The sequence below is a fragment of the Haliotis rubra genome, unplaced genomic scaffold (genome assembly GCF_003918875.1).
Source record: "Haliotis rubra isolate DU_JTF1 unplaced genomic scaffold, ASM391887v1 Scf35, whole genome shotgun sequence".
In the NCBI taxonomy this organism is placed as follows: domain Eukaryota; kingdom Metazoa; phylum Mollusca; class Gastropoda; order Lepetellida; family Haliotidae; genus Haliotis; species Haliotis rubra.
Genome location: NW_025767024.1, coordinates 922,559 through 946,513, shown reverse-complemented (window position 1 = coordinate 946,513; position 23,955 = coordinate 922,559). Strand labels below are relative to the sequence as shown.

The window sequence follows — 23,955 nt, the reverse complement described above, 5'->3', positions numbered from 1 at the left end:
AAAATCCCATACAGCTTTGGTCAGATATTAATTTACTTATTTTTAGGCCAATCTGCCAAGATTGGGGAGGCAAAATAAGAACATCTAAATGTCAGTTCTAATTTGATTTCAGTTCCAAAAGAAAAATGATTGTAAAGTGAATAACAAGAGTTCTGGAAGTTAGTTTTATAATGGTTTCAGTTTATGTCAATTTGTTCAGTTCTGAAAGAAATTAGGATACTTTTAACAAAGGCAGTTTGAAGGACTTCACTTTTGTAAAGTTTGTTGTTGCCTTGAAATGATTGTGGCCAGTACAGGATTCAACAAAATGACCTTAGTGCTGCCACAATGGAAAGCCGATGATATATGGGAGTTATGTTCACCTTAAGATTGCTAAGTGGGGACCTTGAGGTACGGATAACTTAGCAGGAATCTTGAGGTACTGAAAACTTAGTGGGGACCTCGAGGTATTGAAAACTTAGCAGAAACCTTGAGGTACAGAAAACTTAGCAGAAACCTTGAGGTACGGAAAACTTAGCAGGAACCTTTAGGTACGGAAAACTTAGCAGGAACCTTGAGGTACGGAAAACTCGGCCTTATTAGGAAAGTCAAGCAAGAAAGTTTCTTCTCGACACTGGCATGGCTAATGATGTAATGTTAGTCAGTTACTTGTCCACTGTTCAAACCATGTTATCTGTCTCGGGGTCAGAAGAGTCCACAGGGTTTCTGACCAGGATTCTCATCGCCTGTATCTGAAGTGGTAGTGAAGAGGGTCAGATTATGGAAACCTATGCAACATTGCCACAGCTGATCACTCACCATGCTCGTACCTTTCATCCAGGCCTTGTCAACACACAAGCTCGCAACAGATGGGTTGCTGTCTGTTAGGCCGACTTGAATCATTTAGCTTGCTTTCTCCATAATCCTGAATTTGTTCTGAAACAGACACAATGGTCTTGTTCATGTCCTGTTACAATCTCAGATTATGACTGACATTAATATTTGTCAATTTCAGTTGTGGATTTTATCTGTGGGAACAGAGCTTGCTGTGTGTGATGGGAATGAAATGGATTGGGCTTTGAAACTCATGTCGATTTCCAGATTATGGCGTATATACAAACGATGAATTATGGAAAGACGGTGCTGTTTATTTATATTACTCTGAAGATAGGACCACCCAGTTCTTTTCATAGTATTCTAGTAAATCTGTCATGATAGTAATGTTGAACAGTCTAGTGGTGGGATTTTGTGTTTTGGCGACATGGCTGTATTTTAGTGTTTTTTTATTCCCTGCTATGCTTTTTGTGGGGGATATAAAAATGGACTCCATCTGTCCGTTTCTCCGTCCATGCACATTTGCCTTTTCCGGAGCAGAACTTTAAAACCTGCAATATAAAACCATAGATAGGTCTAGTGGTGAACTGGAACCTTTTGGTAGTTTTGGATTTCTGAATAAAATATGTTGTTTCCATGGCAGCAAGTTTGGCTTCGACTGAATTTGGTGGTAGTGCTCCTTTCTGGAGCAGATCTTAAAAACCTTTCAGTACTCTCCTTCCACTTTGCTATATACATGCCATTGACATAATCATAACTAGTAGACATATTCATGAAGAGTATTTTACCATTGCAGGGGATATTGATGACTTTGTTTTCTTGTTAGCATTCCTTTGGATGTTTTTATATGCAGGTGCTTCTTCAGCTTATACTCATAAAGCCTCAGAAGCGTTCTGAAATCCTTGACACTGCAATAAGGAAAACCTGACATTATAGTCTCTTTGCAGTGAAAACGTACCAATGAATTTCACTTGATACAAGAAAGTAAATCGAGTAAAGTGAAATTAAGATTGCGAATCCTCATAATTTTACCTTGCCAACTGAACATTTAAATATCAGAATTTTATTAAACTTAGGATAAAAGTTGTTTAACAAACGATCATAGATTCAAATCGTTATTATTGGTTTGTATTACAAGGGGGTATGCACATCAAATGAAACACCGAGAACAAGCAGGGTTGGTCTAAGTTAACGCTCACGTACCGCACGTGCATTTGTTTCACTGTTCCAACTACTGCGCTTACCCCCTTGTAATACAAACCAATAATAGTGATTTGAATCTATGATCGTTTGTTATACTACTTTTATCCTAAGATGAATAAAATTCTGAGATTCAAATGTTCAATTGGCAAGGTAAAATTATGAGGATTCGCAATCTTAATTTCACTTTATTTGATTTACTTTTTTGTTTAAAGTGAAATTCATTGGTACGTTTTCACTGCAAACAGACTATAGTACTAGTTGAAGACCGTCCTTAAAAGCATAAATGACTGCCTGAAATAACAAATGTAATTGCCATACAAAAAGTGATCCTAAAAAGGTTAAACAAAAATTAAAAATTCATACTGCTCCCCTGCATTTCAAGGTAATTTACAAATTTCTACATAGTTGTGTTAATTCTGCACCTTGGACATGTCTAATTTAAAATTCTGTGTTACCTGATTAAAATTTAATTTGACTTTGTTCCTGACTTGAAATTTGAGTAATTGGAACGCTTGAGTTCTTTTTGACTGCAAATAGAAACCTCACTGACAAATTTGCATTGATAAATGATTTAAAAGGCATGAGATAATCATCTAAAGGACTGAAGTGTAACGTTGTCTTAAGGAGTAAATCATGTTTTGTGTTTTCGACAAATATTTATTCTCTTGTAAGGTATTGCTTTAAATCATTTTTTTATTTCATTAAATTTAATTCATATTCGAAATATTAAACATTGCAGTTGCAGCTTTTCTCAAGTTAAAACAACTGGTGAATTAATCAGAATTTATTCTCAATCTAATCAAGGACTGTGTGAACTCGTTATTTTACTGAATAAACTTTCGAGGGAGATTTATGATTTCTCACACCACACGTGCTCGTTTTGCACTCAAGGCTGAATGTATGAATAGCAAAACATGCCTTTTAATGGTCAAACATACAACACCGACAGGATGCTCGTAAATAATCCACAGTCCCGCCTGAAAAGTGACCATTCGCTGAGCAAGTTTTCCGACAAACATGTTTCAGAACATATAACATGCATAGCAGGAGGAAGCTCGTTAATTATGCGAAAAAAAGTAATTTTCAGATTTCTTTTAATATGAGGGCGAGGTCAAGAGATGTTAAAATGTACAATGTTTTCTGTCAGCCGTTTTGACAGATGTTGAGGAGGAAACAGCTCGCCAATTTGAAATATGATTTTTAGTTAGCCGATAGCACAATATTATCAGACAATGAAAGAATCGGAGGTGTTCTGTCTCGAGGTATTTGCATTTCATTTTGAATTTATTCTCAAAGAGATATATATCTCTTGTTTATTTTATTTTCTCTAGACATTCATGCTTTGCCATATGCCATGCATGAAGAATATATTCATTGAAATGACTTGTATTTTTGTCAATGCATATTTCCACATTGTAAATATGTTTAACTTTATTAAGCTTTTAGATTGACTATGTAATTTTGATGGCATTTCTCAAATTCCGCATGGTTTGAAAACTGGGATGATGGAAATACGTGTTAATCAATCAACTTTAGTTTTGTTCCAGAAAGTTTCAAAATTTGTAACTGAAAGGTTCATGGTAGTTTGCCTTATCTGTACGCTGTGTTAATTTCAATCAAGTCGGTACCATTTGTTCTTGGGTAGTTAGCTGTTTTATCTGAACATTGAGCCAAGCCCGACGCCACTGTGGTTCAGCTGGTGTACTGAATGAAGTGTCTCCCTCTTATTAACTGAGCCAATTATTTTCATTGCCTGTAATCAATTATATATTACACACAGTTTTTTGACATGGTATTTAAATCTATAGGAACTCCTGTTGTTGAACATTGAAGGTTTCTTTGGTGTGTGTGCTGGTTACATTCAGGGATGATTGATGCGGTTTCTGTCAATATTTTAGGGTTTGCTGAAGAGCCTGGGTTTGTAGTTTGGGTTTAGTAATGTATTATGGTTCCAAAGGATTGACTTTTGCATAAGTTCAAATTCAGCTCAATTTCACCCACATTTTGAATTGATTAATATGTACCAAATTGATTAATATATACCAGCATATATTTTGTTCTATGGTGAAAAAATTCTCATTTTGTAAAGTTTATTCATTGGATATTTGACAGTGTCTGTGATGATTCAGTTATACTAAGGTGTTATTATTGTTTCAGCTCATGGAGTACCGAGAGGCTCCGCCAAGTCCGTCGGCATCCAGTGCTTCAGCGCTGGAACCGGAAGGACTGGGGTCCCCAACCACCCCGTCGTCCCCGGTCCCTCAGCCTGTGGATGATGAGAGACTCCCCAACGAGCTGCTGGATGAGATCTGTGAGGACATTGGGATGAAGGAAGGGATGGAGCTGGACTTTGTGGAGTTCCTCATGGAGCAGGACATGCCCGACCCACATTCATACATGACACCAGAAGCCATCATGAACAGTAGCAGCTTCAGCTCCGGATCTCAGACCTCGATCTCGACAGTCAAACAGGTCTCAAGTGGTATGAGAGTGGAGAACTGGGGACGACCTCTGAGCAGTCCCATAGTGATGTCCTCACGGTGACGTCCGGTACATCGACTGTGGTGTCCAGCGGTGCCAGCTCGCCAGTCAGTAAACGCTTCCATCCATCTACCTCGGGAGAGTCAAGTCCCACCAAGTCCACTGCTCCTCCCCTTCCTCAATCGCCACAAGTTCTACCCTCTCAAGTGTTCAAAATGCCACAGACTCCCCCAACGCCAAAACGTCCGTTATCGTCTGGTAATGCTGGCCGCCAGTCGCCCAGCGTCGTGCCACCGTCCAGTCATTGTGATGATTCTTCAAGTCGAGATACGGTGCCCTTGTCACATTGTCCCATGACGCCAAGCAAAACTAGGTGCTACTCCCCCAAACCAAATCTGCCTTCATGTAGTCAGCAGTCCCCTCTGCATCAAAAAACATATTCCTCAGTCACCAAACTCACTGCCCTGCAATCAGCCTGGTACTTTACACTATGGCCAGACACATCAAATAGGCTCCAATAGGGCTTCCTCTATGCAAAAGTCTGCAACGGCTACAAACTACCAAAGATTGGGCAAGCCCGCCCCTCCTGTTGTGAATGTGCAGAATATGCAGCACCTACTGAATGATGAACCCTAAGGCTGCACACACAAAGCGTTCAAGGTTGTGACTCTTTGACAGTGCAAAGCGAACACTCAGTATGGTCGGTCACTGGATTCCCTGGACCAAGGCTATTTCTCCGGTGACACAGGTAGTGTGAGGAGCTACGGCTCCAACATGTCCATGAGCAGTGCTGACCAACTACATGTAAAGACCGAGGATGTGTCGTCAATGATCCCATCTATACAACAATCAAACTCTGTGCAGCCACCTCGTGTAGCAACTGTTGGACATGTTCAAATGCCACCAATGCCAGCCATACCCCAGAAATCGGTTCACTTTGCTGACATGCCCGGGTCTGAGCCTGGGTCGGAGTGCCAAAACCAGCAAGGTGTGGATTATAATGGTGGTTTTAATTCTGAATGTGGTTTCGATCTTGATCAGGAGTTCCGAGAAAATTCACAAAAATCCAAAATCCTTCCACGCATTTCAGCAAGCATGAAGTCTGAAGTGGCTCCGTACACTGTTCCGGGAGGAAGCCCTTACGATTTCTCCAATAGGAGTAGTTGTGGAGTTAACCCAGGCAGTCGGCCAGGCAGTGGGGGGAGCCCTGCTGTAAACATGCAACAGTTTGACTTTTCTGGCAAGGGCCAGGAGAATAACATGTACTATGTTGACAATAATCAAAACATGTTGAGGGTGGAGACAGGGGACTTTAACCAAATGGGGGCATATCAGCAAAACCAAACGTATGCGCAGCAAATGAACGCATACCGGGGGAATGTCTGTGACTGACTCAATGAAGGCGTCATCAATGGCGCAACTTCAACAGCAAAACGAAATGTACCGAAACCAGATGTCAATGCAGTCTGGTAACTATGACAACAGCTGCTCAGTGGCAGGCATGAACCAAGGGGCAAACCGTATGATGGGGGCAAACCAGGTAGCAGGAACGTACAACCAGCAACAAGCCCAGCAAGGTTCTTCTAACAACCAGCAGCAGTTCCAGCAACCCCCTAGTTCTTGCAGCACACCAAGAATACACACCCAAGCCAATAGCACCGTCACTGGTCCTTATGGCACCATGCCCTCAACGTCAGGGTACGATCATAGCATGTATAACAATGGCAGTCAGACACCATCACGGAACATGCATCCACAGATGTACCAAGGACAACAGCAGCAACAGCAGCCACAACAGCAGCAGCAGCATGCTGGGAACATGGCACCAGGAAACCCACAGCCCTGGTCAAACCAGGGAACACCTGCTCCACAGACCCCCCAGAACCTGCAGGATCTCTCCCACCTGAAACAGACTCCACAGAACCCCATGCAACAAATGATGCCCCCGTCGACCCCCCAGAACCCACAGTGCTCCCAGAGCATGCAACCTGGGGCGTCACCAATGGTACCATGCACTATACCAAATTGCCAGAGTTGCAAGACTGGTTCGCCGCACAGGCCGCCCATGCTTGCCTCTCAACAGACTTTCATACAGCATCTTATAACGGATCGCTCGAATGCGTTCCGGTCACATCCGTTGTTCCCTCTATTGCGGGACTTGATAATTGCCGACATGAACTTTGCATCTCCTTCGTTCCCATATCAGCTAATTAGCAACTTGCCAGCCGAGTTTGACAAACTCTTACAGAACTTTTTACATCGGAATCCCCCCACTGGAAATTATCAGGGCAATTTTGCCGTAGAAAGTGTCATAATGGATGCCCTAAGATACGCTCACCAGTGCTTAATAGGTAAGTCAAAACAAGAACGTTTTTTATCAGATTTAGTAGCTATTGCATTTAAGATGAATAAGCCAAAATTTTGTCAACAAATCACTTTTCAGACGTAGTGGAATTTCAGCAGACGTTTCTCAATTTGGTTAGTTAATAATTACTGTACATAAACTACACATTTTTTTCTCCAATTTCATAGTAGTATGCAGTATGTTTGCAGCAGATACCATATGTTTGCAGAGGCGTTTTCTAGCGACATTTTCTGGATGAATTGAAGACTACCTTCCACATGTATGAAACTTTTCAGGAATTGTTTTCTTGAATGCTATAGAAATAATTAAGACACAGTTTCAAATGTATCATCCTTTTCTGACTGATATTTCAATTGTTTTCAGAGAAAATCCGTGTTCGACAGGAGCAAGACAAGCACACTAAAGCTACATCCAAATCACTCAGTGCTATCGAAGAGTTTTGTGAGAAGTTTGATCGAGCTGTTCGCAACAGTATTGTAAGTTCATCCATAATTAACAGCTTAGTAACAGGCACAGTCGCGATTTTTCACCATTAAAAAAACAGGTCATGGAGCTACTGTAAACACCCAGTGTAAAGGCGTAGAAATTGGAATTCCACGTAGCCATTTTTTTCTCTCAACAGATCTTTACTGACAGGACATTTTAAGAAATGCTAGTGCAGTCTTATATCAGATTCTTCATCAAAAAGCAAAAACTTGAAGCATGATCCAGTATAAGTGGAATGATAAGCCCCGCATGTGGTGTACATGGTTGAGTTAAAAATTAGGAATGGGATTTAAATAAGATTGGAATCGGATTCTTGAGTGCGAAATATTTCCAGGGCGAGACTTTATTTGCTCATTGCTGTCAATGGTAAGTTAACCCTTGTAGATCTCCTATCTCTGACATTGCTAGGAAGCAGGTATATTTATGAGTCTGTGGTAATACAGGGATGTTTACCGAATGATTTATTGTCCAACTTCCTGAAGTTTGCCTCATCGGAACATTTAAAATATATAAAGCACATAGAAGTTTTCTTTTTATGAAATATATATTATTACAAGAAATTTACAAGATAGTAAATAATTTTGGTTACATTTTAATCAACTTGTGTGCTTAGTCTCAGTGACCAATATCCCCCAAATATTCATGGTCCTGAAACATTTTAGCTTAGTATGTGAGATATGGATATACATATGTATTGTGCTAATTTCTTAACCATGTAAGTTTTGTAACTGAAGGACTATGTATTCAACAATGTAAGCTATCTCACTGTCGCCTCGAGTGACTACCATTAGCTGTCTGCCGCCGAGTTGAAATTGAGTTGTGGCAAGCTCAGTCAAGATGATTGCAAACATAGTCAAGTAACCATACACTGTTACCTATGAACACTGATAAACTGTAATCAGATTAGCTGAGTGGGCGGATTAATGGAAGGTAATCATAGACGGGTCCTTAATCTCCCCTGGGTACAACATGACCACCTCTACCCAGTGGGGCCAGTCACCTGGTGTATTCATGCTTATCTGAGAAAGAAGGAAAGTGTAGATTAAATGTAAACCGTTGCTTGAACTGTCCTGCTCCTAAAATCATATCTCACCACTGTGGCCCGACCTTTAGCCTCGGCAGATCAGGTTCGGATCCCATGTTCAGTTCGTGAAGGCTATATCTTCCATGAAGGTTATATCCGAAATATAATTTGTAGAGTTGTGACGATATATCGTAGTATCAATAATCGTGATACTTTTTCTGACAATAAATATATTGATACTTTTTTCCGTATCGTGATATGTATCGTTGACCTTTAAATTGTGAATTTTCACCAGAAATTGACGGTTATGTCAAAATTTACACTGTTTCTTGTTATCAAGATACACTTTTTAAAAGAAAATAACTAAAGATAGCATATCGTGATATGCATCGTATCGAATCGTATCATTCTATGATATCGCGATACGTATCGTATCGTAAAATTTCTGTATCGTCACACCTCTAATAATTTGTTATTCCCCAAGTAGATCATTTGTCCCTTGAAAGGTTTTGCTTTTTTGCCAAGATTTGAAATAAACTTTGTTTTAATTTTTTGTAGACTAGATTTGATGGATACGGTTGTGGGAGAAAACTTATAGCTATTAAAATATTGACGATAAATTATGTCGTCCATGCAATGTTATACAGGAATGGAGGATGTTTGGATGATCTTTAGTGAACATGGTTGAGAATTCTGTTACTGTAACATTGTAAAAGAATTATATTTCAATAAGATTTTTGCATCAGTAAAACTGAACTCGATAACTTTCACAGTTTCTTCATTTTGACTTGTCATATAAACCTAAATGAAAGATGTTTTAAATTTTTATGGTACTGTTGTATACTGATAATATGTTAATTATTTACTTACAGCCAGAACAATCGACATCAGTAAACCATGGCAATCCCATGATGCTCAGCTCTGGGCAGATGGGCGGGACTCAAATGGCGGCTGGGCCAATGGGCTCGCTTGGCGTAGGCCAGGTAGTCAAAGATCCCAAATACATGATGGATCCTACAATGGTGAGCAGAAATTAAAACTGAAATTGTTTTTGACTTTCTACATGTTTTGGTATTGTGGATAATTAGCAAAACTATGTGTTGATTTAAAGTAAACGATGTTAAAATGGATGAAGTGTCCTTTAAGACATGCAGCTGTTTTGAAGTAAAGGGCAAACTGATAGTATGAACTTTCGAGGCATATTGAAAAGGTGAAGTTCATCACTGGATGAAGATGAAAAGGGCATATGGTGAGCAGTGTTACAAAGGTTACTTCCATTTCACAGAAAATCATGGATTATCTCCTTGGTAACAAGACGGGGCTGATTTTGTTCAGATAACCCTTTCAGTTACAATTCTCTGCACACAACTGTTAATGCCTCAAGCAAAGAGGGAAATTCACTTTGTCAGTTTTGGGTAAATTAAGAAAAAGGTTCGCTTTTATTCATGAGCTTTGATCTACCACATGTATATCCAGGATTTAAAAATGCAGGGTGCACAAAGTACCTATGTCTCTTCCCCCTCCCTCTTTTTTTATCTTGCTCCGTTCCCTCCCCTTTTCCTTAACTCCTACCTGGAGTAAAACTCGTCTGTACCTCATTCCCAAGCCTCTCCGGTGTAGGATACACAAGAAGCCCATTGCATATACAAATAGGTGTATTATCATAATCCCTTTTGCATATATGTCTAACACAGTGACTGTGACTAGCACATCTACCAGGAACCCAGAGTCAGTGGATCAGTGGGGTAGCCCAGTGGTTAAAGCATTTGCTCGTCACGTGGAAGGCCTGGGTTCGATTCCCCACATGGGTACAATATGTGAAGCCCATTTCTGGTGTCCCCTGCCGTGATATTGCTAGAATATTGCTAAAAGTGGCATAAAACCAAACTCACTCAGCCCAGAGTCAGGTCCTGGGGAGACAGTTGGTAAGGCACCCCAGCATGTCACAGTGTTACTGCTACATAGTAATATTCCTACATGTAATCGTAATGATGCTATGCGCCAAGTGATATTGCTACATGTCACCTTTCTGTTGCTTCAAATTACCGTAATATTGCTACACACCACATTAGTATTGATAAATATAGCACTATTTCTAAGGTATAAAAGCATATCCTCCAAATACTGTCTTAGCTAAAAAGTTGTACACTGTTTCGGAGGAAGGCCACCTTTTTTAGGTTTGAATTTTCATTATCATCCATAACAAAACAGTTTTTAAAATCTGTTACTATTTTGGAGATGCCCCCCAATATCTTGCCAAGCCCCCTGGCAGGTCTTTGTTTAATCTTGGCTTTGTGCACAACAAAAATGTTCCTGTCAGTTTCCTAAATGTGTCGAATATTGACCCCTACTGAACATGTCAACACGGTTTGTCTTGTTGCGTTGGCAAATAAGTTCTATTTTCATCCCCCACATAATGTTCACAGTTCTCTGTTGGCTGTGTTTTCCGACTGGATAAATAACAGCTTTGTTGCAACCTCGCTCTCTTAAATATCTTGGAGATGTCCTTTTGGAAGCTATGTGCCTTTTAATGACGAAAGAATTCAATCTCTTGTCTATTTTGAACACTTTTGTTTGCCCCTTTCCCACGCATTTTCTCATGACTACTTTGTCATATCTATTTCGCTAATTACTTTTAGGATTTTACTTTTTGGGTTATATTTAAAATGTATTCTGACTTGTTTCTAATCATGGCTTCTTCGCTGAGAAGTGATGCTAAATTTTCAAAGGGTGGCAGAGTTTGAGATCCATTCTCATTAAGAATGGTTGCAAAGCCAACCCCAAGACACAACTGTTTGAACCTTCTTAGAGTTCAAACCAGACTTTTTTGGCTGCTCTTTCTCAGCATAGGAATTTCCCTTAATTATTCTACTTAAGATTTACAATTTGAAGATATCTTTTCACTCCATTCCGACATTGTCATTTTGTAAATACAGATTAGAGAGTGGGGGTCAGTCTTTTCTCCCAGACCTCCAGGCTAACCACCCTCAGTCTAGCCAAGCACCAGTTCTGTCATAACCTTCTCTGCATCCATTGTTCCCCGTGAAATACAGGAGCCTGGCTTTGTTTGTGGACAAAACCTGTAGAGCTTTATTCAGTGCTCTACACCTATGAATGGGATTTATAGATCCCAATTTGTCAAGGGTTAGGAGTGTCCCTCTGCCCAGCCAAAAGTATCCCATTATCCAGAGTCCGGGGCCCTCCATTCATGAGGTTGACCTCCCTTACAATAGGCCCCCAGCCCATCAACCCTAACTGTTTAGCTATTATGTTGTGCTTCATTCATTCATTCTTTCTTTCCATCTCTCTATTTTTCCCTCTCTCTATTGCTTTGTATCTCAGCCCTTTCTTTGCTTCCCACCTGTCTCCCCTACTTTCCATCAACTTTCCTCCTCTTTCCTTCTTTCCCATGCTTTTTTACTCCATCCATCACTCTCCCTTCCATTGTCATCATATTTCTCCCCTTTAATTTTTGTCTTTCATTTGTTCCCTTGGAATCCTTATTTTTCATTTCCTCTCTCCTTCCCTCTCTACCTTTTTGTTAATTTTCTCACCTTTATCTTCCTCTTTTCTATCCCTATCTGCATTTTCCTCCCCTCTATCCTTTCACGTATCCCTGAATCTATTTTATGTTTTCAATTCCTCAACTCCTTTCTGTCTTTTCTTTCTCTCCTCTTCCCCCCTTTTTGCCCACCTCCTTCCTGTCTACCTCCTTTCTGTCTATTCTTTCCCTCCTCTCTTTTCTGTTCTTTTGCTTTTCTTCTCCCATCTTTACATATCTCTCCACTTTCCATGCTCTCTCTGAACCCCTATCATACCATTCTATATTCATTTCTCAGATGTCCGTCTCTACCCATCTGCCTTGTTTCAATAATAAGTGTAATTCTTCAAAAGTTCACACAAGAATTCATCAAAAGTACATGCAAATTCATTAAAAGTACATGCAAGTAACAGGCTGCTAAACAATACCCAACACTTCACAATGCATGCTTGAACACCAGGCTTCAGTTACTTTACCCTACAAGACCCGTTTTTACACTGACACGTCATCTAGCCACCTCATCTAGCCGTGGCAATTTTAATTTGAAATAGGAGGGGGAGCTTATGCAAAGAGGGGAGACCTGTCACAGTCAGCCTTAATACTGAACTTGAGGAGGACTGTTATCTCAGACCAAATCACCTCTGTGGGAGTTTGTATGGAAGGTAGCCTGAGGTTTGAAGACAAGGAGAGGGGCAGTTGGCTTAGCAGTGTGGGCAAGTGCAGAAGTAACTAAAGCCCTATACATCCCTCACAAGCTCCAGTCATGTGTCGGGAGAATTATTAAAACTGCGAGAACAGTGAAATATAGAAGTAGAATCTTAGCTTCTTGATAATTAGTTTGAAATTATAGGTAGCCCTTGCTTTGTTGGATAAGAATTAGAATGTCGCTTGCTGTGGATTTGGTGTGATGGTACTTCGCATTATGGCTGGAGGTTATTATTTGAATTTCATTCCCCTCACGACTAGACAACCTGGCTCACAATTTTATTATCGTCCCCATGTGTCTGTGAAGATAATCCCTCTGTTACTGTTTATTTAACGAATGAATTTTACACATATGGTGTCCTAACAATCATTTATTCTTCATTTGAATCAAGCCGTTGGAACTTTGGGTATGATTTGGCTTTGGAACCCCATAGCTGGTCATAAGGGTTTAATTTGATTAACACGTAGGTCGGGGTGGTCAGGGCTTAGTGACTTTTTCAATCTACCCTGATGTGGTATATCGTTGCTCATGATATTGATCACTTGATTATCTCATCCAGGTTTGGTTATTTGCATGCTACCAACATTCAGATGGAATAATTCCAGAGTGTGGTGTCAAACTAGGAACTGATACACTTTAAGTGTGTTTGCAATCACAATGCCTTAAATATGTTTACTGGAAAATGTTTTGGCAATACACTTTGACACACAACAAGCACCAATGATTAGTATGTGCAGACAACATGCACCTTCCCATATACACACACACTGTTGCTCAACAGAAAGAATGATAAGTGAGTTTTTGTTTTGCATTCAGTAAAGAGAATGTGTTATTGTATAAGCATGTGTTTAATAATCAATGTATTTTCAACATAGCACTTTAGTTTGCAGTTTTAATTTATGCTTTTGCTTCTCTCAAACAGAAGTACATTTCTCAGGATTCGAGACAGTTTGTCGTTTGGGGATATTTCTAACATAAATCTAGTAAATATGAAAGAATTAATGTAGGCGGTGCCGCATCCATTTTTTGTCTCGTCGGAAATGGGGTTACGGTTGACATGGCGAACATAATGTAATTGTCACAGTGTCTGTGCTTGTTTTCATTCTTAAACAGTTATGTCGCAAGTTTGCCATTTCACTTTTTACCATGTAATTCTGTACAAGTCATAAAGTGTCATGTGGGTTGGTATTTCGGCTTTTCGGGTTCATAAATCATCAAGTGTTCGAGACAGGCTATGAGTGGAACTGGTCCTTTTTTCCCCTGCAATTGAGCCTCTTCATTTATTTAGAAAACGCTTAAACACTGACACAGTGACAGTTTTAATGGTTTAACTGTCATGAAAGAAGCTAAAAGTAACAAAAGCTTGGGCATATGTGGTTGAAATTGCTGTAGAAGCAGTTAAAAAATAGTTGTGCGTCATGCGTAGAGAAGGTACAGTGCCACGGGCAAGGAAGCCAGCGACACTTATATCATTAGTTCATGCATTTGGACTGGGCTTTATGGATTCATTGAGAGACATACATGCTTCACCAACATGCTGGATTAGTTTATGTTTGGCTCAGTGCGACACTTACGAGTCTGTGATTTGTAGTACAGCACATGAATTATTCAGGAGCATACACCCCTTGTTTTGAAACCTTACCGAAACGAAACATGAATCGTGTTTAGCAGGAATAGTCAGACTTGTCAGCTTGAGAACAGTATAATTCCTGATACACTATTAATAATCTGTAGGGGCGGTGGGGTAGCCTAGTGGTTAAGGCGTTGGCTCGTCACGCCGAAGACCCGGGTTCGATTCCCCACATGGGTACAATGTGTTAAGCCCATTTCTGGTGTCCCCCGCCATGATATTGCTGGAATATTGCTAAAAGCGGCGTAAAACCAAACTCACTCACTCACTCACTAATAATCTGCAGGGGGGTATTCTCTCAAATCTTGTTTTACAAACTTGTTTGAAATTATCTGCACACAAGCCAGATTTGTCCAATGGGTTTATTCCTTTCAAGACCTAGAATTAGCCACTTTGAGTTCAGTAACTATTAATTTCACATTCACGATAAGTTGCTACCTTCATATGTCTCTTCAAATTTTTATTGAGTTGTGATTTTTAGATCACTTTGGGAAAGTCTTTTGTATTTTCGATGATCAAATTACCAAAAATAGAAGTGTGAAATTAGGTGAGCACATCTCAAGACGTTTTCTCTATTCAATCCGATCTGAACCCCTTTCCTTTACCAGAAGAAATTATCTTCCTTTCTAATGCTCTCACTTCCTAGGAACTAGAGATTTTATTGTAATTAACTTAGAAATAAAACGCTGTAAAATTCCAGTTTTTTTCCAGAATTGCTCAACAAGCAATGTGGAAAGGAAGGAAAGAAATACCTGGTTCGAATTTAATCATTTTAAGAACGTAGGAGACTGGGGTTTTAACTTGATGATAATTCAATTAAAAATTTACGATCTCTGAATCAATATTTTCGCAGACTCAGGAAGGATTTATCCCCGCTATGGGTAAAGGGATCGGACTTCCAACTCTTGCGTCACCGCAATTTCGCTCCATTAAGGAGGCCCAAGATGCCCTCAGCGAGGCTGGCAGTGCCATCAGCAACAACAGTAACCATAGCAACAAATCGGAGTCAAAGAAACATCCAAGTCTCCCCAAAGAGGTAATTTTCCAAACTCCCTCATCCAAAAGTTTGAAATTTGTTCGTCGATTGAAACAGAACATTTTCATAGATTGGAAACTCGTAAAGTTTTCATTGTAATTGATTGCCTACGTGAATAGGTTTGTTGATAGTCTGTTTTTAAACATTTTTTTAATGTGACCTTTACGTGTTTGTTCTTTAATCTAATTGATAACTTTATTTAGTATGCTTGCTACATTCAAAAAATGTACTCATGCGTGGCCTTTGTTAGACATTTTGTCCGTTGGGCCATTTAGTTTCAATTATAATTGGATTGTCGCCTTCAATGATATTACAAGGGAATTTGGTTCTGTGTTTATCACAAAGATGCGTCACACACATTGTTGACATGTTTACCTCTGAGGATTGAACAGAGATCTCCCAGTTTACATTACGGACATCAAAGATGTCTTTCAAGAACATGTCTGTAAGACAAGATAAATTGTAGAAAACGTTTTGAAATAAAATAAATGACAATTTGTTTTTGAATATGTTTGAAATTAATTTGATTATTCATCTTTTTCAGGCTGTGGCAATTATGTTGGAATGGCTCCGCAACCACAAAGACAATCCCTATCCCAATGATGACGAAAAGGCCATGTTAATTAAGCAAACTGGATTGACGATAAACCAAATAAACTATTGGTTCACGAATGCAAGAAGACGCATCTTGCCGAAATGGGCACAATGCAAATAGCCCAAACGTCTATGCAAGTGCTGATTCATATGTGCTTTTGACTTTGGGAAAAACATAGCTATATTGTGTGATGAACTCTCCCTTGTGTGGGGAAAGAAGGATCAAAGGTCAACAACTCTGACAGTAGAAACTGTTCTCCTTTGGATTAGAAAGTGCTTAAAGGGAGATAACTCTTGACTTTTACTCATGTGCCTTACCAAGGAATTACTGTATGATTCTGTTGTGAGCTGATTATATGTGCCAAGCTGAAGTTATTAGTTACAAGCAAACATGCCTTACTTACTGCTACAACCAACATGACTAAAACACACCTCCGACAAAAGGATTTTAAACATGATAAATCATTTAAAAAAAACAGTGACATATTAAATGATTTTTATCAGCATTTTTAATCTGTTGCTATTTTTGGCAAAATTATTCACAATCAGATAAAACTACAAAAAGAATATTAGTCTGGCAGTGACTTTGCTCAGATCAAAAACTTGCAAAAGGTCTTATAACTGCAGAAAGATATACCTCGATGAATGAAGTAAATTAACCACAACCCGTGAGCATGTTTACATATATTTTTGCAAATTATTAGTTAGGACATATATATATTTTGTCAGCTTTTTCTGTATGAAGATGCATTCACAAACACCTGCAAGTTGATCACTGTGTGTTGTGTCTGACAAGTGAATGTGTATTACTGTAATATACGACGTGTAGTATAGCATTATACATATGTATATAAGTATAAATTGTTGACAGTGATGTGACCATGTCACTGTTGTGTTGACTACTTACCTTTCATATATTGTTAAGTATGTACTGCGTTGTGGCATCTGTGTACATATCATTTTATTGTGGAACAAATTTACCAAAAAGAGCATGAAACAAACCCTACTCTCATCCTATTCTTTTATAAAGAGGCTATTCGTTTCATTACATACATACTGGTTAATGCACATTGCCAGGATTTTGTGGTTTTGTTTATTTACATTTTAGGATCAGGTTTCTTGTTTACCGAGAAATCTACGTTTTCGTAAAAACAAACATCGATAGTTATACACAGAATACTGTGTTTGCTTGAACCTGTGCTTTCATTGAGCGTCTAGTTGAAGTTGTATTAACTAACAGACATCCAATCGAACAGTTTCAGTATTTCTTATTTTGATCATTTTGATCATTTTGATCACAATCATATGGTCTGGCCACGTAGAACAAAATCTTGTAATATGTGATACGAAAATTTTCACACACAGTTTGGAATAAGGATATTCATTTTTTTTCAAACTTTACAGACTTTCAAAAACATTGTGTCAGTATGTATGTAAATAACTACGGTGACACAGGCGACACTGACAACGACATCGTCCCACCAGTTCAGATAGGTTTGTTTGTGAACTGTTCACTGTTCTTCTCTTGTCTTTCGTTTCCTTACACTGTAGATGACACAACACTCTCTACCCACCCACACAGGTTGTTATGTTAATTAGTGACAGGCAGATAGTATCTTGTAATACCAGGCACTTCTAAAGATTAGTTTTGAGGACAGCACCATTGAAAGTAAATTCTCATATGTTCAATGTACCAAACAGTTTTCAGTGCATCTTGTTCCTACGACTATTTGTACCTGGTGTTGCAAAATGGTATTTTGCCATGTTTTAATCTTTACAAGATTGTTATTTATTTATTGGAAAATCTTTAAGTGACTGTATGTCATGAAGGTGAATGTTGTGAAAGTGAGCATTATATTTATTTTTAGACTGTGCATGGTTTTTTAGCTCAAAGAGTATGGAGTTGCTTAGCACACCATGTGACATGGAAATCACTTCTGTGAAATCAACGAAACGTATACTGCTGACCCCCACAATGCATTTATTGTTCTATGCAAGTAGTATATCCTTTAAGAGAATGTCAATAACATCACCTATGAAGTCATATTTATATGGGGGATATGTCATAAGTATTTTGGATGAATTTTTGTCATCAACTGAAATTATCTTTGAGAAGGCAACATGTCATTTGATATTTACATTACAACAGAAAAATGACAAAATACTTTTGACACATCCTCAATAAATGACTTAAGCAGAATGTATATGCTGTGGAAATTTTGGATGAAGTGCATACTCGTTGTTAGTTCTCACTTTTGTTGGACTTTTTTTTTACAACTGCACATTTAAACCAATTACAAGCTTTAAGCAAATTCCTGCTGTGTGGAAGTCAGTGACTTAAGGTCAATTGTGTTACAGCGAGTAGTTGAAGGTGCTGGCGCTATGCAAGGAACTGTGTTTGTCTTCCACTAAGATCTTGTTTTATCTTAGATCAATTGTCAACATTATTGCGACACTTCATATTGTTTTTATTTATTCCGACACAAATGTTTGGAGAATTATCTTTTTGCTTTTAACCACCTCCATAGGAGTCACATTTTAGAAGAAAAATGTGGTTTTGGTTTTTTGAGGCAGTTTGAACAAAAACTGTTATGGCAGTGGCTTAAAAGATGATGACGACACAACTAGCCATGGTTACAAAGAAAGAGCTCTGGTGCCACAAAATCACACCCTCTAATAGAGCTGCATCAACTCGGCTGGGTTAACTTGAAAAGTTTAACCCTTCAGGGGGTAGGATTTTGTTGCGGAATTATTAAAAACATCTTAAGTATGCATTGACCATAAAAATGGTGTGCATTGTATAAATAGAATGAAGAACATAAATGCAAATATGATCTTGTAAACAAAATGATCCATCTTAACTGCTCAACAGACAAACACACAGGGTGTATTTTGATATATTTTTTTTTTCCAAAACCCCATTTTATGAAAACCACTGTACGAAGCACGAGCCATGTCTGTGTCTTATAAGGAACAATGTCTGAGGATCATTAGTATATTGTTTCATACGTTTCTTATGTGTACATTTTTATAATAAAGGTATATTTTTAAACCTTTACTTTAGTTCTTTATGCTTTTCAATTGACGGATGCGTTTCCATCATTGTAATTTGTAGTTGAGTGGCCCAGTTGTTAAGGCACCACAATTTCTGATGCAGAGCAGGATCGGGTGGCCAGGCTTGCTGACTTGGTTGACATGTCATTGGTTCCCAATTGTGCAGATTGATGCTCATGCTGTTGATCACTGGATTGTCTGGTCCAGACTCTATTATTTACAGACCGCCGCCATATAGCTGGAATATTGCCGAGTGCGGCGTAAAACTAAACTCACTCAGTCATTCATTCTGGTGCAGAGTTTTACCTCTTGGGAGTGCCAGGAGTCTTATTCATGATTTTTGATTTGTTAGCACCAAGCTTACGGAGTTCACTCAGGTGGCATTCACTGGAAACCTGCAATATTGCTGATGTTGCGTTAATCACAACATGCATATTTATGATGAACCACACTCGCATACTAGAGCATGCTGAAAGCACAACACTATTATCCTGACACATGTCATCTTAGCCAGATTGTGTAGATCAATGCTCATGCTGCTGATTTCTAGATTTTGTGGTCCAAACTTGATTAGTTAAAGACTGCGGCCATATAGGCGGCCATATAGCTTCAATATTGCTGAGTGCAGCGTTAAACAACAAACAAACAAAAACACTATTATCTGAATAATGTACCAGTGTGCACTCACATCTTCTTTCTCAGCTCCCTGGGATGTGTACAACCCAAGGTGAATGATGTAACAGACGGTTGATAGACAGATTAGAAGTAGGATATAAACTTGGGGAAAATTTATAAAGCTGCACACAATATAACTTGACTGGGTACTCACTACAGTTCAGTGGCATTATGTCACTAAGTTTCTTGATGTGACAACTGCTACTTATTCTTCAGAGTGGGGCGACCGCCTCCGTCGTGTAGTTGTTAGAGCGTCCGCCCGGAGAGCGGAAGGTCGTGGGTTCGATCCCCGACCGCGTCATACCAAAAGACGTTAAAATATGGTACTTTTTGGTCCCTGCCTGGCGCTCGGCATTAATGGGTACAACAAGGACTGGTCGGCTCGGAGTCAGTATAATGTGTCTGAGTAGGGTCTTCATGCTGCACTGGGGCATGGTAGCTCAGTGGGCTAGCACTATAAAACCAGCTTAAGTCTGGGCTAGTACAAGCAGCCGCACATACACATACACACGCATGCACGTCGTCATATGAGCGAAATATTCTCAAGTACGACGTAAAACCCAATTTCACCTCACCTCACCTCTCAGTGGGGCACTATCTCAGCCCCAGTACCCCACAGGGATGAAGCTGCAGTATGCTTTCCACCATCCAAGGAGTTGCTGTAACTCGGGTTACCCAACTTAAACCTGATTTGTGACACACTTGCTCAAACATGTTTGACCTTCATCACTTTGGACTTTACACGGGAAGCTGCCACAGGGTAAAATGTTGAATCGTGAAGCCATGTCACTTATTTTGGTGATGTCTGGGCGGCCATGGTTGTATTCTTGGGCTTCCCCAAAAGGTAAACTTTAAGTGACCTGCATCACTTGGGACTTGCTTTACACAGACGTTGGAACAGGATGACATTGTTCGAAGTGGAAATAAGGAACCTTCATGATCACTTACTTGGCATTGTTTGGCTTCCCCAAATGGTAAACTTCCTGACTTGCAAACTGTATGGGGATTCTGTATAGAAATGGTCAACACTCTGTCCTGCACATCAGGGGTGACACAGCAGACCAGGAACCTGGAACTCAGCTTGATTGTGTGTCATGTACCCTGAATACAGCTGATAATATTCAGGACTGGTTTGCTTTGACCTGACAAGAATCACTCACAGGATGCTCTCATACGGCTGGAATAATTTTGACTGCGGTGTTTGTCAACTCTGAAAGTTACTTCCGGTCCTCATTCTGTGACCCAAGAATATTTATGTAAGAACAATCCAAACGATTCTAGTTAAGTGTTTTGCGGATATGACTGAAGCATGCGTTTATACCCCCGGTGTTATTACCGAAAGAGAGGATGCCATCTCTGTACAGAATGAGAAATGAAGGAGATTTTTTAAAGCAGATTGAAACTGCTTGGCATCAAGTGCTTGGGGAACGAGACCCTGAGATGGTCATCAGGTGGTTATTTCGTGCGATCAGAACGTGGTCATCTTCAACATGTAGCAATAGCCCTGTTCTCAATTACAATGACAAAAACAATGACAATTTATTTCGGTATGGGGGGCGGTGGGGTAGTCTAGTGGTTAAAGCATTGGCTCGTCACGCCGACGACCCGGGTTCGAATCCCCCACATGGGTACAACGTGTGAAGCCCATTTCTGGTGTCCCCGCCGTGATGTTGCTGGAATATTGCTAAAGCGGCGTAAAGCCAAACTCAGTCAGTCGTATTTCGGTATGGCGGTTTTGTTATCATACATTGGTGCCACCGTCTTACACAGTTTTATACTGCAGACACTGCAAGTTTGTATTTAACTCCACTAATTTGCTTGTCTGCCGTATATTCCACGTCAAGTGCACAGAATTGTCACTATGCATAAAACGAAAACTAGCCCTGAAATTTAGATGAAAGGACCATTGAAGATCGTGTGAAGGGTAATTATGTCATGCTGTTATAGCATCAGCAAAGCAGATAGTAAGTGCCCTGATGAAAATGAGACAAGGTCGGGTTTGCATTGAACGTTAGATCTACACTGTAATGTACAGTCTACCCGAGTTCAGTGTCTGGCATGAAGAGTTCGTTTCTTCATTACACTCACATCCATGCTCACAGATGCCGTCCTTAGGATCTCTGTGTTTGAGTCGATAGAGAGCATGGGTTGCTGAAGGCCATATCTTCAGTGAAGCAGATAACAAGTGCCCTGATGAAACTAAGACTGGGTAAGGTGTTGCATTGAGCCCTAGATCTACACTGGTATGTACAACGTATCTGCGTAGAGACTGTCTCGAGCGTGAAGTTTTCATCTCCTTATTACACTCACATCCATGCTCACAGATGCCGTCCTTAGTACCGCTTGTGGGTGAGTAGAGAAAGTGCGTGTGCCTGGAGAGCGGACGGTCTGTGGTTCGAACCCAGCCGCGTCGTACCTGTCTTGGTTGGGTCATCGTATCCCAATCCTGTAGATTGATGCTCATGATTTTGATCAGTGAATTGCCAAGTCCAGACGCCGCTTGAACGCTTTCTATATCAGTCAGATAAACTATCCACGAATAGTGAAAAAAGACATGATCTGTCATTGATTACCATGGGCGAGAAGCATTGTGGTGACCGGATTGTTAAACCATCCGGTACAAATTCGTGCTTGCCGTAGAATCGCCCCTATGAAATCGGTCTTAAGCAACCCATGCTTGTCGAAAGAGGCGACTTACGGGATCGGGTGGTCAGGCTCGCTGACTTGGTTGACACATGTCATCGCATCCCAACTGAGTAGATCGATGCTCATGCTCTTGATTACCGGATTCTTTGGTCCAGACTCGATTATTTACAGGCCGCCGTCATATAACTGAAATATGTCTGAGTGCGGCGTAAAACTAAACTCACTCACCCTATAAAATCGGTATTAGTTGGCACTATAGTACAAGTAAGGCAAGCACGTCGCCATATAAATGCAATCTTGAACGCGACGTTTCAAACCTGCATTTGGTCACCTCATCTCAATTTTCAGAGATGACATCGGACAGAGGCAATCGATCGCCTGACAAATATAAAGGGAGATAACTGATATAGGTATTGCTAAGTGATGATTTAAGGCCGACCACCACGATTCTGTGAAATAAACTTCAATACAACCCACACTTAGCTAACAAAAAGTCTTGCGCAGTAATGACTGCTTACGTTAACGCTATTTTAGTCATTTTTAGTGACCACGGGTTTTACAATGTCCCCGAAGGCAAGGGAGACAACTCTTTCCGGATCCGTCTCGGTTATCGATAGAGGTCGTAAACCATCATCTAGCCGAAAAACGATCAGTGGGAGTAATCCTCAACAAACGGGGTCGTCAACTTCATTAATACTGGCTCAAATCGACACACTGCCATGACGTGAATCAAGAGATATGGTGATTCTACAGACACTCAAGATGAGGTTCCCCGTGGTATTGCATTGGCATTGTAACTTTATGAGCTGCCCCTTGACAGGGTATTTCAAGATGATCGTTGTTTAAATACAGGATTATGTTATGGTGATCTTCCGTGTAGGAAGACTCTGTGAAACATCCAGTGACCTGCTTTTACTTATTTAAATATGAAACCTGTCGTTTTATTTGATATACATCCATGTTCCTGTTTTGTTGACCATTGGAACCATCATGAGAAAAGTCATCCTTGTTTTCAAATTAGAGTTGCATGAATTTTATGTTTAATGACTCCAAACTGTCCTAAGTGATACAATTATGGTAGAATTCAATTTACAAGTCTATTTAAACACATTGTTGTCAATAAAAACAGGATATTGCTGCATGTGAAACAATTCCCACGTGTAAATTACATTTTCCCACCTAATGTCCTCAGATAGAATTCACCTGGGTAACCACGTGAGGTTGGTGCGTAGGTAACCACGTGAGGTGGGTGCGTCCGCTGGTCACGCCGAAGATCACGTGGTAATAGTGTGTGACGTTCAGTTCTGGGGTTCCCTGCCGTGATATTCCTGGAATATTGCTAAAGCGGCGTGAAAGCATATTCACTATGAAGTGTGAATCCTAAATGTGGGTAAAAGGCCAACACGTCCCTTTCAAATTAGGAGATAATATAATATTAACACATGCTATATTTGGAATTACACTTTCTCAGTAAAGTACAGATTCTATTACGTTTGTTGGGTTGAGTCCCATCAGATGACCCAACAATATCCGACACCATCCTGTCTGAGAATGAAGATATAGCATGGCCCTACAATATCCGACACCATCCTGTCTGAGAATGAAGCTATAGGATGACCCTACAGAGTCTAAAGTCATTCTCTCTGAAGAGGAAGGCGAACGATGACCTTTACAGTGCCCAACCATTTTGTCTGAAGATGC

General features: G+C 39.9%; 1 pseudogene; it reads left to right on the top strand.

Moving 5' to 3' along the window:
* The window catches only part of LOC124284994, a 56,513-nt pseudogene extending 37,578 nt beyond the window's left edge, over positions 1-18,935 (top strand).
* Positions 18,936-23,955: the final 5,020 nt, after the last annotated feature.